Source organism: Lepidochelys kempii, chromosome 14, assembly GCF_965140265.1.
Source record: "Lepidochelys kempii isolate rLepKem1 chromosome 14, rLepKem1.hap2, whole genome shotgun sequence".
NCBI classification, from domain to species: Eukaryota; Metazoa; Chordata; order Testudines; family Cheloniidae; genus Lepidochelys; species Lepidochelys kempii.
Genome location: NC_133269.1, coordinates 32,166,731 through 32,186,223, shown reverse-complemented (window position 1 = coordinate 32,186,223; position 19,493 = coordinate 32,166,731). Strand labels below are relative to the sequence as shown.

The 19,493-nt window shown below is 53.7% G+C and overlaps 1 protein-coding gene across 5 annotated transcripts in view; it reads left to right on the top strand.

Annotated features, from left to right (window-relative positions):
• Nucleotides 1-19,493, top strand: part of LOC140898275 (butyrophilin-like protein 2) — a 1,102,357-nt gene that overhangs the window by 241,776 nt on the left and 841,088 nt on the right. The gene's annotated exons all lie outside the window — the stretch shown is intronic.

Here is a 19,493-nt window from a genome sequence, read left to right as displayed (position 1 = left end):
TCCAGTGCAGCTCCCCCATACGCAGGCAGAGCTCAGAGCAGAGTCCGCAGCAGCCCCACCCCAGCGAGAGCTCCCAGTGAAGGCAGAGGCCTGGCAGAGAGAGGAGAGGGGCACAGGCAGGTCAGCGGAGAGCTGGAAGGTGGCTTCCACCCCAGGAGGATTAACAGAGAAAGAAGAGCGGAGCTGGGAGAGCACAAAACAGAGACACCCCCCAGCAAATCCCCCCCACCCCCAGACACCGAGATCCCGGCCTGGGAGAGCCCTAGCAGAGGGGTTCATTCCCCGATACTTACTCATGACAGTTGCAGCAAGGGGTCCTTGTGGGGTGGGAGGAGGTGCCACCCCGCTCTGGCTGGCTGGCTTTGGAGAGATACAAGGGTGAAGAGCGCGGTGAGGAGTTGGTGCCCTGGGAAAGAGGTGGAACAAGAGTAGGGGCTAAGGGCCGAACAGGGGTGGAGCATCTACGGGGAAAAATAAGTCAGTGCCCGTGGAGGGGAAGGCCGGGGGCTCTGTTCCACGAGGGCTGAGCATGTCAGAGCAAAACTCCTGAGCAGCGTCATTGTGGCCTCCCCCTGAGTGTCCCTGATTCCTCAGGGTACACTGCATTTCCCCGGCTCCTTCCCTTGCTAGGTGTAATTTCAGAAAATCACTCTCCTGTCCCTAACTCCCACAGCCGCTGTGTATGAGCCACTGCCAGGCCTCTCTAGATGGGCTAACATCTGGATCCTGCCCAAGCTGGTTCTATCCCACGTGGCCAATTGCAAGTGACCAAAAAAAAAAAAAAATCACAAGTCAGAGCCCCCCTGAAAAACGATTGTTTTTAAAGTCTCGTTGGTTTTAAGCCAACAAGTTTGGGTTCTGTTCTCCAGCTCCTGGTGTTGGAGCCTTTTGGGGGGGGGTCACCTTTTCAAGCTTTTCTCCCCATCCAGGAGAGCAAGATCATGAAAAACTTCTGCCAAGAATGGCCAACCCCGCCAAAACCTTCTACCAGCACCGGAAAACAGTTAGTCCCAAATTGGGGAAAAAGCAAAACAAAAACCCCCACATCATCCAAACCATTTTTGGTTTTTGAATTTTCCAACAAAAAATTGATTTTTTCCTGTTAAAATGACACTTTCCACAAAAAATTGTCTTTAATCGAACACCCAATTTTCCCTAGCACAAAATGTTGATGGAAACATTTCAGTGTATTAGTTAAAGTTGCTGTGAAATCCCCACCTCCCCATACCTCCCTACCAGCACCAGCCCTAGCACCTATGGGGCGTGCAGCTGTGCAGCCTGCCTGGCTGTAGGGCCCCTTCCCTGCCTCCCAAACAGCACCTGGAGCCAGGGAGCCATCGGGGATCCCCACAGGGACTGGCTGCACTTGCTGCTGCTCAGCTCAGCCCCACAGGGTCAGCATCAGCCTCTCCCCATCCCTTTCCTGGGCAGAGAAGCGGCAGTACCTGGAGCTCCGCTGCCCTGAAGATGCCCCACGGGCTGCGGTGCCTTGGCGCAGGGAGAAGCTGCTGGATGCGGCTGGGCTGGGGGTGAGCGCTGGGCTCGGGAACCTCTGGGACAGCCGGGCGGTCGGTTTGCGGGGCTGGTCCTGCTCCTGTGAACACAGCACGCTTCTCTCCAAGGGGAGCTTGAACAGGGCCTCCAGCCCCAGCAGGAGGAAGCGTCTGCAACAGCCCCGGGGACCCAGCACAGAGACACCCCCGACCCCAGTGAGCTCCCCTGGGGCAGCAGCAGCCTGGCCTGAGGGGAGAGAGGGAGAGAGACACAGCAGGGGAGAGTAATGGGATAGTTCTGGTTTTGCACCAGGCAGCTAGGGAGAGCTCAGCTGAGCACCCAGGGCAGGCAGGGTGTTAGGGCAAGGGGCTGACAAAGGAGGAACTAGAGAGTGCCTGAATCCTGTACAATCCTCTGGTAAAGCTCAAATCTTGACCGCCTCAGGAAGCAAAGCATGGCTCGGAAAACTCTCCTCCCATTGCAAAGCCATTCCGGAGTTGTTAAATGAATCTCTAACCGGCTCTGTTGATCGTCTGGTGGAACTGCCCATGCCCCGTTTACACCACCAGCTTACTGCGCTTTCGTAGAGTCAGGTGACGGGGGGCTGGCCTTAGCTTTTGGTGAAGTTGCCGCCGATCTCGCCCGTTCCTTTTGCGCCTCTGCCATGCCGTGGGTCGGGGTGTTTCTGGGGCTCTTCCTTCCAGCCCGCCCCTCTGGGTTTTTGGATGGCACTTCAGGGAAGAGATTCCATCTCCCGTCTGGACCGTTCAGTGTGGCTGGAGTCCGAAGCAGAAAAGGGGAGGGGGAGGTGTGTTGTCTGGGTGTTAGAGAAGGTAGAGCTGGGGCGGGCGGGGGGGAGCATGGCGGGGGGGCAGCTGCAGGGCCCATGTGTTCCCAACACCTCCGCATGCCCCTTTCTTCAGGCCCTGTCCCGCCCAGGGGCGCTGGAACCATTTGTACAGTGAGGGGGCAGAGAGCCACTGAGCCAAACTGTAAACCCTGGATAAGATGGAAACCGCTTCAAGCTGGGGCGGGGGGGCGGCCCCGCTAGGTCCAGCACTGGTGGTCCTGCCCATGTTGATTTTACAGAAAATATTTGGGGCTTTTTTGTCCAGTTTTTTTATTTTTATTTATTGATTTGCAAATCCCCAGCTGCTGGCTGAGCAGGCGAGACTGAGAGGCGCAGAGAATAGGGACGGAGGGAAGAGCGCGTGGAAAGAACACACAGAGGAGGGGGGAGGGATTATTTTGTAAACTTTCTTTGAATGCAGTTTATCAGCTGGAGGCAGAGAGGATTGGCCAGCGCCTTGCATCCAGCCAGCCCCACTTGATCACAAGCAGAGAATCCCCTGGCAAGCCCCAGGTTAGGGAACTGGGGCTGCGGGGTGGGGCAGGGTTGAAGCGTGTGTCTTCTCGAGCAGGGGGAGTCGACCTTGGGTTTTAAGGTCTTGGGGCTGGGGGGAGCATGTCCTCACTGCAGAGTTAACTGGAGTTATGGACCCTGGGGGTTATAATCTGCTTGCAGAGATGTGCTGTGTAAATGCATGAGATGAAATCAGATCTGGTGCCGGCGTGAGAGGTGTGCATGGCGTGATGGGGGGTGTGTGTGTGAGTATGAGAAGCAGCCCTTGTTAATTGCACGCTGCCCACTCATGGCAGGGAAACCCCAGCACTCACCTCTAGATCTTTCTGTGATCTACCTACAGGAAGGAGCAGGTGGATGTGACACCCCTTCATTCCCTGTCTCAGGATCTTCCCAGGCCTTCCTCACCTCTGACTCCGCTCTCCCGGTTGATTGTTAGGGCTGAGCTCTGGCTCTTTGTCCGGACAAGCCCCAGCAGAAAATGCACAAGCCCCATGCCTGTAGAACGAATTGTAAGAAGCTTGGGGTCACATTCTTTTAGATCAAAACCCCCTTTGTTCTGCCACAGCAAATATCTCAAACTTTTTGGTAGCAAGTTGTTCGTTTAAAATCTTTTTGTTTAAGAAGAGTCCTACCTCTCTTCGAGCCAGCATTGTTGATGTTCCTGGAGATGTTTTGCTCAGTCATGGAATGTCGGGGGTTTAAAAAACGCCATGGTTTGCTACGAAAAAGCTCTAAAAGTCTTGAGCAGGTTTTGCAAAATAATGCCCAGAGTTCGGCTCCTAAATCCAGGTATAAATGGGCAGCGCCCTGCAAATCTGCAGAGATCCGCTTCGTAGCCGTGGATCGTGTGCAGAAACAAATGTTGTACTCGCACAGGGCTCTATAAACGTGGCCTGATGCACAAGAGTGTGAGACCCTCTCGCTCTCACTGCAGCTGCTGAAGGCCTGGCACTTCAGTGTCCTTACAGGACCAAGAATGGACGGAAGGACATGAGAATAATTGCATTGCACGCTTCCCGTTGTGCTGCCCTGCAGCAGAATTGCATGAAGTGCAATGGGTGGGGAGTGAAGGGTTGTCAAGGGGAGAGGTACCTTCAGGAACAAGACCACCTGAAGGGGGAACCGGCACCTATAACTGAGCTCCTCCTGGTTAGCAGAGCTCTGTGGTTCGTTTTCCGCTGTAGTGCTAAGATTCTTTCCTAGTGTTACATGGGGAAGATCTCAGCTGAGCATTTCCTGGTTTTCTAACAGCTGAGTTTGGGGCAGTGACACCCCGGAAGGGCCTGGGGAGCAGAACTGCCTGTTGGTCAGCAAAAACAGGGTGGATTTGATTTTAAATCAAATTGATTTAAATCACTAGTCAGGACGACTCGATTTAATCATGGATTTCTACATAAAAGTGTATTCTTGTTGGTTGTTATAACCTTAATACATGTTCTTCACAACTCAGAGATAGATGTAGGTTTCATTTTTAGAAGGTACACACTATACATTTTTAAAGGGTGATTTATTCTGAAAACTTTTCAGATGAGTTTTACAGCTATCTCAGAAAATGAATGATTGTTTGGTTATTTCATTTACCCAAGGTTATTGAAGCAGATAGTTCCCCTCCCAATGACTTCATAAATATCTCCAATTCAACAGGTTAATCGTTAATATTTGGAGGATTTTCTTGCCAGGCTGTATATCACCTCTCCATATTTATTTATTTATTTCTTTGAAAACATTTTTGCTGTTAACAACCATGTTACCTCTGGAGACACAAATCCACAGTTTGAGAACTGCAAAACTAAACATCTCTGATGGTATCTTCTAGACTGAGCACTGAATCCCATTGGGTAGATAGAAAGATTAACCTACACAATCTATACAGAAGCCTGTGGAACCCCATAAGATTGGGTCCTTCATCCATGAAGTATTGGAACTCATTTACAAAACTTTTCTTAAACATTACATGAATATATTGTCTCATACTATAGAATTAGAATTTATCATCCCTATTCCATGATGAGAGATCTTGGAGCTAGAATGTATCTTAATTAAAACTATCTTTAAATAGCTTTTTGAGGGGCAAAAATCATTTTATCAAAAAAATCCAATTTTTTTGATTTTTTTTTTAAATCATTGATTTTTATCCACCCTGGTTGCAAGTGAATAGCAAAGGTGGTCCCAGCAGGGAGCCAGAGCGTCCAAATTCTTCGCTGGTGGGAGAGCCTGTCTGTGAGCATCTGTAAAGCATCTCACTTCAACAGTGACTGGTTGAACGATTTATTGTAAGGGACGCCCTTTCTCAGACCCTTTCCCTTTATTGTCTCCCAACCCCTCACGTCAGTCCCTGACCCAGGATTGCCAAGCCAAACTCAAACACAACTTGTTTGAAATCTCACAGCTCGCCAAGATTACCTAATTGTCCAGGTGGCTGAGCCCGTTTTCCACAGGGTCAGTCTGAGTTCAAGTCAATGCCGCAGGGCATTTCAGGCTGCTGTCCTGTCTGGTCCAGCCCAGGGGACAATATCTGATGCTTCAAGGAAAAGCAAGAACCCGCTGTAACATACATGGCTAGTTTTACCATGCTGTAAATGCAGGTGGGGAATTAATTACTGACCTCGGTGGCGTTCAGACTATGTCCTGAAGCATGGGATTGGGCCAGAGGGACAGCTAGCGCTGGACACAGTGTGTAGGGTCTCGGAGTGGGAAGTTCCTTGGAGAATTCCACTGGGTGGGAGACTCAGCTGTGAAGGGAGGGGGCGGGCAGGAGCATCTCATAAACCCAAGATTGGAATAACTGAAGTATAGTTCCTTTTACATGGAGCCTCAGCTCTCTGGAAACTCTGCAAACACTTTAACCACATGTTCAACTCCATCTGTAGGAGTAGCCTTGGATCGCAGTGGGAGGGCTCAGGTGCGTAAGTGTTTGCAGGGTGGGCGCTCAGGGCAGTCCCTGACACCAGGGCAAAGCGGATGTGACGTGCCACTGTCTGGATTTGGGAGCCTGCCTGCACACCAAATTCACTAGGTGGTGGGTGCATGACTGCAAGGTGCTGGGCTGGGGAAAATCAGCCCCGAGTGGTTATTTTGAGTAGAAAACCAGAGCCACTTCTGGGGTCTTTCAGCTTCTAATGCCCTTTCTCTTCTGCAGCTGGATGTAAGCCTATGATAAAATCCTTCTCAATGCCAAGTCAGTGCCATAAATCACTGGACTAGGTGCAGGAATCAGTAGGCGACGTTCTCTGGCCTGGGTTATGCCAGGGCTCAGACTAAATTATTCTTCCCAAAACTTTTAAAAGCTGAGACCCTCAAGGCAAAGAAACCAATCGTGCCCCTCACCCATCAGCAATGTGTTAGTGACCCCAGCCCCCATTTTCCTGTATACATCTTCAAACCCCACCCTTCCCACCATGGCTAGCCCTTCCCCATGCTTCAGGAGACGCTGGAGGAGATGATCCTAACCGTCCCCTCTAACCTTAAGAACCTGAGGGACCCCATCTTGGAGCATCTTAAAAATCCCAGTTCCCAGAGTCTGGAACAGGGGCTGCTTTGCCGGGCTCACCTTTCTCCCTCCGTCAGGTTGGCCGATGGGGATAATGAGCCTGGAGATCTCATTCCCGCTGCTCTGAGTGCTGCCCATGTGCACTCGACCCAACTCAGCTCTTACTGTACCCCAGGAACGTCTTCATCTTCTGGGATCCTCATGGCAGCAGTGGGATGATTTAACGGAGTCCCTTAGTCATGGGGCCTTTCTCTCTCTTTTGTTTCAGAGCCAGCGTCCTGGAATCGTCTCATGGTGCGTGGAGTGGTGGGGGTGGTGGGGGTGCTGGTCTCACTATACCTATGTGGGTTTTGGAAAGGTAGAGGGAAAGTGTTTGCCTATTCGCAACTTGTCCTCAGGAAGCTGCTGACTCATCCCTCCCAGTAGCCTGGAAGTCCGCAGGATTCCCAGGAATCTGAGCTCCCCGCAGTGTGTGACAGGGACGGGGACCAGGCCCAGGGAACCAGAAACAGGAATCGAGACCCAGCCCTGGAGAATGGGGAAGGAGACCTGTTTGCGATTTCGTATCCAGTCTGCTGAATTGTTCACGTCCAGACCCTCCCCCTAGTTCTTAAAAAGTCGAAGCATTTCATTTAGACACTTTCCAAACAAACCATTTTGATTTTTCAGTTTGAAACTATTTTTTATTTAAAAATGTCCTTCACTTTTATTTTAAAAATTCAAAAAGTTATAACCCTTGAAATGTTCCTGGGTCTTTTTCTTTTTTTTAAAGCTTTTTGGTTCATCAAAAATTTGGAAAAATGTTAGTTTTGTTCAACCTGAAACCGTTTTTTTTCCATCTCTTTTTTGGAATTGCCAGTGACCAAAAAATTCTGTTGCCCAGCTCGAGGGGCGGGTGAGGATTTTGGCGGTTATATGGTGGGTCTCTAAGTCCCCTTGTTGCTCAAAGTTTTCTTACTGCAACAAATTAATTTGGGATGAGGGCAGGATGGGCAAAAGCTTCCTAAAAGTGGTGGTGGGGGGCTGCTGGCACAAAAACTGTGGCCCACCCCCTGTGCCACCCTTTCTCCTCGAGGTCCTGCCCCCTCAAACTGCCCTTTTCCTTGAGGCCCTCCCTCACACCGCCTTTCTCCCTGAGCTCCCACTTCATGCCGCCCCTTGCCCCCAAAACACTGCCCTCCCCACTCCCTTCTCTCCCCCATCATCCAGTCGCTCACACTTATGGCCAGTAAAAAGTGATGGGCCCTGGTCTCCCCTGTTCTGGCACCCCTGGATGAGAGTGGGAGAGGATGAAGAACTCCTTTCAAATATAACTCCCCCCACCATCAGAAAAGCACAATTTGCCAGCAACAGCAAAACATGCACCTAACCAACCCGGGCCAGTCACGCTGTGTTGTGTGTGACATTCCCGTCCTGGGGCGGTTTATGTCTTGGAGAATGTGAACCCTGCAGGCCTGGATGTTTCTCTGCGTAATGTGACCTCAGTGCTCCTGATGAGAGCCATTGTTTGTAAATGTTTCAGTAGCAGACATATTTATCATTCATGTACAGACAGACATTTATTCACAATTAGAACTGGTCAAAAATAGGGAGGGTGGAGAGGGTCATGAAAATTGAAGAAGAAACCACTCCCCCCCCATATTCTTCCAAACTTATTTGGAAATGTTTTTAATGATCAAATTTTTGTTTCGTTTTGGTGGGAAAAACTCCATGTTCTCTCTCAAGTGGGCAGAGAAATCCAAAATGTTTTTTTTAAAGAGGTAACTTTTTTCAAATGATCAATGTAATCCAAAGTGGCATTTTTAGTTCAAAGGTTGCATTGTCAGTGTAAAACCCTTTTGAACCAGCTCTGTTACTGTATAACAAGATGAGTTTATTTTTCATGATGCATTGTTTGGGCCAGGTTCCAAGTGGCATTTCAGTTTTTGCACAGCTCTTCTCTTCTTGCATCTGCACCTCTCATAAGCTGTGGCCTTAATCTTGGGCCTGGAAACACTTATGTGCATGTTTAACTTTAATTACTGCTGTGAATAATTCCATTTCAATGGGACAACTCTGAGATCGGCTTTACACTACGGCCCTATATCGGTGTACCTATGTCATTTATTTAATTTTCTTTCTTTTATATGTGAAAGTTCTTGAGAGGTTAAAGCAGGTAAAATACATGAACAGGTTCTGACAGTCCGAGTTTGTCCGTGCAAAGTGACAGCAGAGATGTGGGATCTGCTAGTTTTCCATAAGTCTCTCAGGGTTACCCAGGATAACTTTGGGGATCTCTGTCTTGCATCGGGAATGTTCCCTGAAAGTGTCCAAACAGCTCAGAGCTACAGAACCATTCCCTGGATCCATTCTTCTGTCTTCCCCAGAAAGCAGTCTGGCAGTTGTTCCTGTCAGCTCATTGCTAAGTTATCTGTCAAAACACTAGAGTTTTCAGGTGCCTAAGTAGCCCCTGGAATCATGGTGAAATTATCCTCCCCGCCACCACCAAAATTGGAAATGGTGCCCCGGAGTGCACGGTACCCTACCGTGCTTCCCCCATAGGAACTGCATGAACAGGCAACTCTGCAAGTTCTCTGCATGCCTCTGCAAGTGACCCCCATGCCTCTCCATTTCCTTGGCCACATGTATCCTGTCCCCATGCCGGCGGTGAATCCAGAAAAAGAGGGAAAAGCTCACCACTGCGACCACCTGAGGGCGGTGTTGGGTTGAGATCAGCTGGTCAAAGCAGGCAATAGGGACAGAATCTGAGACTTGAAGCTCCTCGAGCGACCTCTGAACTTTCTAGACCTGCCCTTCAATCAGACACAGCGATTGTAAAGTTGAATGTGATAGTAACTAGACCCATTTTAAACCCTTCACCACACAAGACAAAGCCCGTAGGATTCATCATGAACTATTTATTTCTCCTCCCCTGGCTCCATGCAGCCACCAGCCACCTTGAAGCTTTCTCTCGTCTCTCCCAGGCTGGGCTCACTTGATTGCAGGAGATCAGCGGAGGGTCCAGCTTTGCTCTTTCGCTTCCATTCTTCACGTCTTTGGGTGGCTGCATTGGCAACTGAGCAGCCTAATGGAAACACTGAGTCCTCTGTCTCGGCAGGCAGGCCCAGCCGCCAAAGCCAAAGCCTCCCTGAGAACAGGGGGAGGTTCGCCTGAACTCTCAGGAGTGGAGGCTGGGCCCATAGGGTAGGGATACCATATTTGAACTTTCAAAAAAGAGGACACTCCGGGGGGGGGGGGGGAGAATGGTAGCCCTGCCACCTATCTACTCCCTCCCACTTCCTGCCCCCTGACTGCCCCCCACACAACTGCCAACCCATCCAACCCCCCTGCTCCTTGTCCCCTGATCGCCCCCTCCCAGGACCCTGCCCTCTATCTAAGCCTTCCTACTCCCTGTCTCCAACTGCCCCCTCCTTAGACCCCTCCACCCTAACTGCCCCCCTAGAACTCCAGCCCCTACCTTTCCACTGTCTGCCCTGCCCCCTATCCGCACCCCCACCCCCTGACAGACCCCCGGCTCTCCCACACCCATCCAACCACTCCCTGTCCCCTGACTGCCCCCGCAGAACCCCCAACCCATCTAATCCCCCCTGCTCCCTGCCCCTGACTCCCCCCCGAACCTCTGCCCCGTCCAACCCCTCCCGCTCCCTGTCCCTTGACTCCCCCGACACCCTTTTCATATGCCCACCCCCTGACAGGCTCCCCCCAGAACCCCTCATCCATCCAACCCCTCCTGCTCCCTGTCTCCTGACTGTCCCTTGGGACCCCATGCCCCTTCTCCAGCCCCCCCGGCCCCCGTACCCTGCTGCTCAGAGCAGTGTGTCTGGGGTGCGGAGCCAGACACAGTGCCGTGCTCCCCCACAGAGCGCGCAGCTCCCCCTCCGCCCCCAGAGTGCTGCATTGGGAGGGAAATCCCGGCCCTTTGGAGAGTTTTACCAATTCCTCCCTGAGGGCAATTTAAAACACAAAAAGCCGGACATGTCCGGGAAACTCCGGACGCATGGTAATCCGACCACAGGGACTTCAGGATCTGCAGCTGCTGCCACCTGTATGGTGAATCCTCGGACTCGTCACCAAACAGCTCTTCCCCATTCTGCAACCTGGCCCCATGGTCTGACCATGCAGGAGAACAGAAACCCTTTGGGACAGCAGGAGAGTCTCCTCAATGCCGCACTCTTCGCATGACTTCCCGCGGTCATCGTGAAACACGACTACCCTGCCCCCAGGAGTCTCTCAAGGAGCTGCCGGCACAGTCACTGGGCACCCACTCGTAATGGTCTCGGGCAGTGGCATTGCAGAGAGAGCTGAGCAGACCATCCCTCTGTGACTTCCTGAATTGCTGCCAGGACGGATTCTCCTCTGAGCTAGGGAGAGTCCCCGAGGACAAGCAGCTGTGGTGGGGAAGGGGGCAAGACAAACACTCCCCATGAGCCCTTGACTAGCAGGTAAGCAGGACTCTAGGAGCCAAGGCATCGGTGTGTCTTGCTGGGAGAGCAGAGCTGGAGAGCAGAAAAGGGCATTGGAGGAATTGTAGAAAAGTCATTGTCATGGCCGGGTCATGGGCAGCCAGACCTAGTGGTCAGAGGCAGAGTCCACACTCACAAGACAGGAGTCGAGAGTCAGCTGGGTCAGGACACTGGAAGAGCAGAAGCAAAAGAACAAATTGTGTTCAGAACCTCAAGTCAGGTGAGTCACCCTGAGTCCAGATACCAGGAAATCAAGCCTGGGGAGTGGGAGCAGGAACAGCCAACACACGGTCCAGAGCCGGGGAGGTTCTCGGCTGTTCAGACAGCTTCTTGTTCCTGCTGCTGGTTTAAGGAGGTCCCGGGGGCCGATTAGCTGCTCTGGGACTCTGCCAATAGGAGCTTCAAACTGGGTCTGGACTTCGTCAGTCCTAGGTAAGCAGTTTTTCGTAGGCTTCCAGGTGGCGTGCTGGAGGGTGGCTGCTCCCAGGAACCCTGCAGACCCGGGTTAATGACCCATGGGTCAGGACAGTGAGTGATCTCTCCCTGCTCAAACCTCCTGCACGAAACAGTCTCCTGGGTCCCGGGCGCATCCTCTGAGAAGAAAAAAACACAGTCATGAGGACAAATAGGCTATGGAACAGGAGCCCCCTCTTTGTTGCAACAGCCCCAAGTGCCCAGAAGAGTGGACGGTTCTTACCTCCAGGAGATGCCTGGGATCTTCCATCTAAGCCTCAATGGGACCCCTGTTGCTTGGTCTGACAGGAGGAGATCATCTGTCCTCACTGCTCCCTGCGCTGGGCTGGCTGCAGCACACATCTGTGTAAGAGGCTGGGCCAGAGAGATGTTACAATCAGGGTCCAGGCACCCCAGAAGGATAACAGAGGGTCTGAAACCAGAAGACGAAGCAATCAAATCAGCGGATTCGACAGAGAAGTTTTCTACCCTACAGGGACATCAAAGAAGGTCTGTTAGGAAAGCTGAGATGTTAGTCTGGAAACTGCTAAGGCAAAGAGTGTGACTTGTTAAGATTCAGTTTTAGTCACTACAAAGTGTGTTGTGTTTTGTTTCTCTCTTTGAAATTTGTCTCTTTCTCTTGCTTCGTATCACTTAAATCTCTTCTTTGTTACTATACTTCCCAAACCACCTCAGTGTTGTGTGTTCGAGTGAAGTGTGATTCTCCAGCCTACCCAACAGGCTGAGCTGTGCCCTGTCTCTCTGAAGGTAGCGAATAATTTCTGAGCGGTGCTGGGCCCAGAGTCCAAGGGCAGTTCACCAGACATCTTGTGGGAAGCACAAAGAAACCAAAGGAGCAGGAGAGATTCCGGCCCCACTGACCCATGGGAAATTCCCACAGAAGAGCCTACACAGGGCTCTAGACACGGCCACTTTGGGTGTGTACCAGAGTTCACTCACTGCTAGATGCTGGCCAGGCCTTGTGTCATTGCTTTCTCGCTGGGCTAGCAACCCCGCTCATACTCACTCTTGCAGTTTGTTGGCTGGGAACTCAGCCCTCCAACCAGGTGACTGTCCTTTACTCCACTCCTTCCTGGGTCGTGCTCTTTGCAAACAAAGTCCCAAAATGTCTTGAACAGAAACAAGGCCTTCCACCCTCGTGGGGAGTTCTTCCTCAGCCTGATTTCGGTTCGGCCTGCCCTTCTTGGGTTTCTATGGTCTTCTATGTCCCCTTCCTTAGGGACAGTGAGAGAAGCCAGTCCTACCCTGGACTCCAGGGTTTGGCCCAAGGCCATCTCCTGAACAGCTCGCTCTGCTTCTGGACTTTTGCTGCTGTTTTCCCTTGTTTCCCCTCAGGTGGGGCTCACTTGGTCATCAATTTGGCCTAGCCCCAGGCTAGGCAGCCATAGGCCAAGCCACCCTGTTAGATACCCTCCTCCTTCAAATCCGGTCCAGCCCGGCTGACAGGTTTGCTGAGGGGATGGTGAAACCCCATTGCTGATCAGAAGGAGGTCAGAGTCTGTTCCCTACGAGCTGAAGGTCCGTTTGTCCTGCTGCGGCAAGTGGAGCTGGAGAGCGGAGATGTTAGGTGAAAGAGACTGCATGATGGAGTTGGAGACTGAGGGATGGGAGCCTCCTCCCAGAAACGCTCCCAGGAGAACAGGTTTGAGGAGGAGTTCTCTGGGGAGCCTCCTGCTTGGAAAAAAAAAGGGTGGCACACTGATGAAGATGTCTCTGTCCCAGGGATGGGGGAAGCTCCCACCCAGGCTATGCAGCAGGGATCCCATTTCTCCCCCAAGAAACCCATTTTGCCCAAAGAAGTCAATGGCTCTTACCTCCAAGAGGGAGTGGGCTCTTCCCTCTAGGCCTCTTTGAGAACTACTACTGCTTGCACCCATCTGGGAGGCTGTCACACACCCCAGGACCTAGAAGACACGGGGGGAGGAGGCTCCTCTTCATGTCAGACTCTGAGAGCCCAGAGAAGGGCCAAAGGAAGAATAAAGGGCAGGAGATGAAGCTAGCCCGGAGCCTCTGTCCCATCCTCACCTCCTCAAAGGTGGAGCTTCCTGAGCTTCAGTTGGGCAGACAGTCTGTAGCCCTGACGCAAAGGTCCTTCTGCGCCATATGGGGCAGGAAGATCTCTGCCTGGGAGCATGGGAAATGGGATGGGGGTGAGATCAAGGAAAGAGGGGAGGGATATGGGTGTGAGGGAAAGAGCTCCTGCCCCAGATGAAGGTATCTGGGGGGCCGTGGGAAGGACACAGCTCCATAGAGATGGGAGAGAGTTCCTGTGAGTGCCAGGGGCCTCCATTTCTGCTTCCACTAGTCCCCCATTTATAGTGAGACACAGCAGTACCTGCAGCAGGGAGCGGGACTTGCTGAACAGGGAGGGGAACCTTGAAGAGCATCAGATGAGCCACAGCCCTTGCAGCGCCTCGGGCATCTGGTGCAAGTGCCGAATCATGTGAAGCTGGCCCATGACCTTGGCTGTGACATCCTCATGCTGCAGGGGAACGAGAACATGTCAGAGACTGAGACACTCCCCAGGAATCAGGGAGGATTAAGGGCACCTGGAACCAGAACCATCATTTCCACCCAGCAGCTGCTCATGTCTGAGTGGTAGATTCACCCTCCTGACCCCCAGGATGGAGGCTTGCTGTCCTCTCTAGTGACCTTCAGTGCCAACCCCCCTCCTTGTAGGGTGAGCTCCTGCCACTTCCCCATCAGTGCCCGTGACAGCTGTTCCACCTCCAACCCACCTGGGGACACCGCTCAAGTTCGGAGGACCCTCTCTTCCACCCCTACCTCCATCCCCACCCAGGTAGGGCAGGGAGGGGGCTCTAGAAGGGTGGCGGGGGGTGGGAGGGATTCTGGCAGCAGTGAAGTGGAATGGGGAGAGCTTGAGACCTTTCCCCAAGACACCCCAGTGACAAAACCTGAAACCACAGGATGGCAGCCCTGGTGAATGGGGCAGGTCAGCAGCCCCTGACGACTGAATCCTCCCAATCTCTCGAGAGCGGGTCAGGCCCTACCAGCAGCAAGACCAGCTTTCCACACCCATGTGCCTCAGTCAGTCACCATCACCAGTCAGTCCTTGGCCTCCCAGGATGCCAGGGATGGGAGCAACTCTCGATGGTGGCTGGGGTGACATGGACACTAGGCCATGGGGAAATGGGTGCAGCTCTGTGGGGCAGGAAAGGTTCCCACAGGGCACTTAGGGGACTCTCCTGTCCTTCGCAGGAGTGATAGCAGAGCACCACATCCTAAGAACAGAAGTCCATGAAGGCCAGAAGTCCCCACTAGGCTCCTTGCTACCAAGCCAGCAAATGGCGAGAGGATGGGAATGAGGCCCTGGGTCCCACCCCAAGCTTCTGAGTCAATTGCAGCTGCTTACCGTGTCCCCCATCAGTTGCTGGGCTTCCCCCAGGAGGGAGTAGACCAGCACCAGCCCAGCCTGGCTGACACGCAGCAGGGGGTCGTGGATGGCCAGCAATGCTGTCTGTACGAAGGATCTTCTCTGCCCGACGGAGAAGAATTTTTCAAAGACCTAAAACCAAGAGGACATGAGGCTCGAGTAGATTGCCCAGAGCCAGCCTCCAAGTCCTGGCGGTACAATGGCGTCTAGTGCCCCAAAGGGCGGGGAAGAGAGCTGCTGTGGCCAAGGCACTTCATTCCCCAGGAGGCTTTCAGGGTCCCAGGGCTCATGGAAGCCCCTTTATTAAAAGGTCACAGATGCTGAGGGACCAAAGCCTCCAGTGGCTCTTTCGGGAAGGCAATTTATGGCAGGGGCCAGGATGGGCTGGAAATGGATCTCTAATGTGTGTGAGCAGGCCCACTCTGCGGTGTAGGGCACAGAGACGACAGGGGACTCTGTCTTGCTTCCAGCAGAGAGATCTCTTGCACCTCAGCGGCTAGAAGAGTGTGCGTGTGTTGTTGAGGGGAGGAGGGGGTTGGAGCTGACAGACCAAAGGTCTCTTCCCCGCAGCTTAGTGATTTCTCTCCTCGCTGGGAATGGCCTCTGCAGCTCCTTGGTTTCTTCAAGGGGAATCCAACCTGCAGCCTGACAAGAACAAGGAGACTCCTGGCCCAGTCCCAGTGTGGGACCTTTGGCACCAGCGTGTCCCACTGGTTGCTGGATGAGGAACTGTGAGCTGGAAATAAGGAGCAGGCTCTTTTCCTGTCTTCAGGAGGCCTCCACTGCAGGGAACCCAGCCAGCTACACTCCCTGAGCTGTGTCATGCCCTGGCACAGTGCCCTTACCTCCCCCACTCTGGCTGTATTCTTGTAGCCTAATAGCCTTCTGTCCTGGTGCCAGTCATAGCACCAGAGATCCTCCACGTCATGTATGGTCAGACCTGGAAGAGAGAGAGAGAGAGAGAGAGACTTTTCTCCTCATTCTGGTTGCAGTTTCTGTGTCCTTCCAATCCCATTGGTGGCTGCACAGTGGAATGGAGAAGAACAGAGGCAGAGAGAGACTTGTCCTCCGGCTGGGGTCAGTCTGAGAGAAATGGTCTAGGGTCCCATTATCAACATATGGTCACTCTCAGTCCCCTATTGGGTTCCGTGTCCCAGCTGGGTTCCTTACCCTTCTGTTGGAGCAGCAGTTGGTAGAGCCGGTAAGTCCCCTCCCTGGCCTGCCGGCTGATGTCCTTGTCTGGATCGCTGACAAATAGAGCCAGCTGGGCCACATGGCGACCCATCTGAGGGAACTCGGCTGAGATCTAATGGAAGGGAGAGCAGAGGGGACTCCATCAGCATTTTCCTCTCAGCTCCCTGTCTGCCCTGGGCCAGAGGGCTCCTTCCCCTTAGCCCCTCTACAGGAGATGCTGGGGGAGAGGAGCTTGAGATCGAACCTTCATTTGCTCTGCTGCCAAGGGAGCCCGGGATGCCAAGCAGGGGCTGGAGCATGGTCCCCTTAAAGGCCCAGGGTCAACACTGAACCAGGACAAGAAGAACTTGACTCAAGCTAGCTCAGTCCTGCTCTGACTCTGCCTCCCCATGAAGAACCCTCCGAAGCCACAGCCCCGGCAGCAGCAGCAGATCCTGCAGCCCGCTGGAGCCAGCCCGCCTCCGCCTGGAGCCAGCAAGCTGGGCTCGGAGCTCACTTACGTCAAACTCAGGGAGAGTGACTGTGTATCTCAGCAGGGCTGTGCTGCTCCTGATGGCCCTGGCTCGCTCCTGCGACACCCTGGACACGACCCAGAGGTTGACATGCTGTGGGGAAAGGAGGCAGGTCAGACTCAGTGGCCAGCTGCTCCTGCTTTACAAATGAGCCCCCCACGCCTCCAGCCCCAGGGGCCTGAGACATTCTGCGCAGGGGGAAATAGCTGAGTCCTTGATGGCAGAGCTTTAGAAGGGGATTCTTTCCCCCAGGATGCAGCTTGTACCCTTCAGGTCACAACTTCTCCGCATCTCTCTAGATTGGGACAATCTAGGGGCTGGTCCCATCCTCCCAGAATTCCTGATTCCTGAACAGTTCACCAGAAAGAAGACTGAACCCTCGGCCCTTCCCTGCTATGCAAATCCTTGGGGGGAAGTAGGGAGTGACTGAGAGCACAATCCCCCCAGGAATTTCAGAGCAGATCAGAGGGAAGGGCTGATTCCCTGGGGCCCTCCTGTTTCTCTAGGAAGGAGCATGTGCCTCTTCTCTGAGAACTAGCTCCCTAATCTCATGGGCTCTGTGTGTTGGAGGGGAGGGGGAAGGGTGGATTTTCAGACTCTCTCTCCCCAAGACAGCCAGGAGCCCTGTGCTTAGTGCTCAGCAGAACCAGGCAGAGCTCTGGCTTGGAGTCCCAGCTCCTTCCTCTGTTCCTCAAGAAGGAAGGACCTGACACTACATTGCACTCACCCACCAACCAAGGACGGCCCACTGGGGACCCAGCTAGGAGGACAGAGTAGAAAATGGATCTTCCAGTTTCTCCTTACCAGTCCCCCAAAGAGTTACGGTGAAATGGGGCTCACCTCCAAGATGAAGTGGAGCCTGTCTGTGTCTGGGGACTCTGCCAGCAGGTTCCCCAGCATGGCATCCTGGACCTCTGGGATGACTTTGTGCAGAGTCTGTAAAGCATGGGTCAGAGTTAGGGAACCTGGGCCTACACCTGCCACAGGATGGGAAGAGGGGTCTCTGGGAAGCACTGGGGAGACTCCCAAACACATCTCCTGGCCTCTCTCCTTCACATCCCACTGCAGGCAATTTGCAAGAATTGATGACCCCTGGACCTTTAATCCATGAGCTTAGCAGGTCTCTGCAGAGGGCCTTGTAGGCAGAAGAGTAGGAAACAGCCAAGTTGCTATGGATGGAACCTGGGCTTCTGGGCCAAACACGGCTTAGGAAAGAAAGAAAGAAAGAAAGAAAGAAAGAAAGAAAGAAAGAAAGAAAGAAAGAAAGAAAGAAAGAAAGAAAGAAATCCCCCAGGGAGGGGTAATCTCTTCCCTGCTGGAGGGAAGGATCCAACCCTGCAGCTTGTTCCATCTCCGCTACCCCACCCCTAAATCTGGAGCTCCAGCGAATCAAGGGAGTAGGGACCAAGGACTACTCTGGAACAGGAGGAGGATGGAGGAGGAGGTACCTGGATGCCGGTGGTGTCCTTCTCCGTGCCCAGGGTGAAGACGGAGTGAAGGGCAGCTCGCAAGAGGTGGGTCTCTAGGGCTGGCTCCAGGGCAGGTTTCATGGTGCTGGCAAGAGAGAGGAGCTGGTATTAGACTGTGCAGTACTGGGTGGGACTGTCGCCAAGACAGACACCAAGCCACAGGGATAGAGGCACAGGCTGGCGAGAATGGAAACTGAGGCACTTCGCTAGGGAATGACAAGGCCAAGGTGTCCCAGACAGACAGTGGCAGGACAGGAATAGCTGCTGTTCCCTGGAGCCTGCTGCCCCTCCTGTATCGGAGCCCGGGAGTGAGCCCCTCCCCAAGGCCCCTGTCATGTTATGGGAGTGAAAAGAAGAGCCCTGCCAGGAGAGAGTGACCCTCCCCACCCCACCATCTCTGCCAGAGACGCCACTCTTGGGAGGTGACTTGGGAGGGACAGTGACGGTGACTCCCAGCCTTGGGCCTGAGCAGCACTGGGGTGAGGGGAGCCGGCAGGGTGGGGGGGTGGGGCTGTCTCAGTACCAGAGGTAGCCCACTGCAGCCAGGGAGTGGGCGAGGACGGCGCTGGGTGACGAGTCATCGGGAAGCTCCTCGATGAGTTCCTGTGAGACGTGAAAGAGACAAAGGAGCGTGTGAGATTCAGGCCCGACTGACGCCTCCCAGTGAGGAGATGACACAGCCAGTGCCCCACATGGCCAGCAGGATCCCCCACCACCTCCCGCTCCTCCAATTCCTTCCTGCCCATCCGACTTGTCCCCCTTCTCGGATTCCTGCCCAGCTCACTCCCAATCCCCTTCTCTCCTCCTCCCTGTCAAAACTGCCCCCATTCAGCCCCATCCCGACGACTGAGCTGGGACCATGAGATTCCTTGTCCCCCACTCTCAGCTGCCCTCCAGCCCCACAATTCTCCCCCTCCCTCCAGCTGCCGTATGGCGTGTCTCACTCACCACAATCCTCTTCACCACAGCCGCCTTGCAGCAGCGCGGCTCCAGCGTGTCCTCCCCTCTCTCCCGTGCAGCCAGACATGCGGGGTAGATGGCCTGAAGGAACAGGAGCTGCTGCCCCTCATCCTGTACCCACCGGGAGTGGGGTATAGCGAGAGAGAACCTGTTAATGAGGGACCTTCCTGCCCCACCCACACCAGCTCCAGGGCTCAGGCCTCAATGGGGGATTGTGGGGACCCGCCTATTGTCCAAATCCCCCACCACTCCTACACAAGCAGGATCAGGAACTGGGACAGTGCCTGTGGGGGGAGATGACTTTGGCTGTTGTGGGACACCCCCATCTTGGGGGTCCCACATCATGGATGTAAAAGGGTCCCATTGGGGGTGGTGGATCAGGAGGCACAAGACCCTCGGCAGGGGGTGGGGATCCTGGGAAGGGGCAGGGCAATCTTGGTTCCAGCCCAGTGGGGAACATTTGTACCTTATCTCTGCACTGGAGCTGCTCTCGGATGACCTTGAGAGCAGCTTCATCTTTGGCCACGTCCACCCCTTCCTCCTGCTCCGAATCCAGGGGGGTCCCTGCACCAGGGAGGGAAGGACAGGGGCGTGGTGGGCAGAGCAGGATTCAAGACCCCCCTTCCCACCTCAGGCACCCAGGGCAGATGGGGCCCCAAACCTCCCTCTCAGGGATG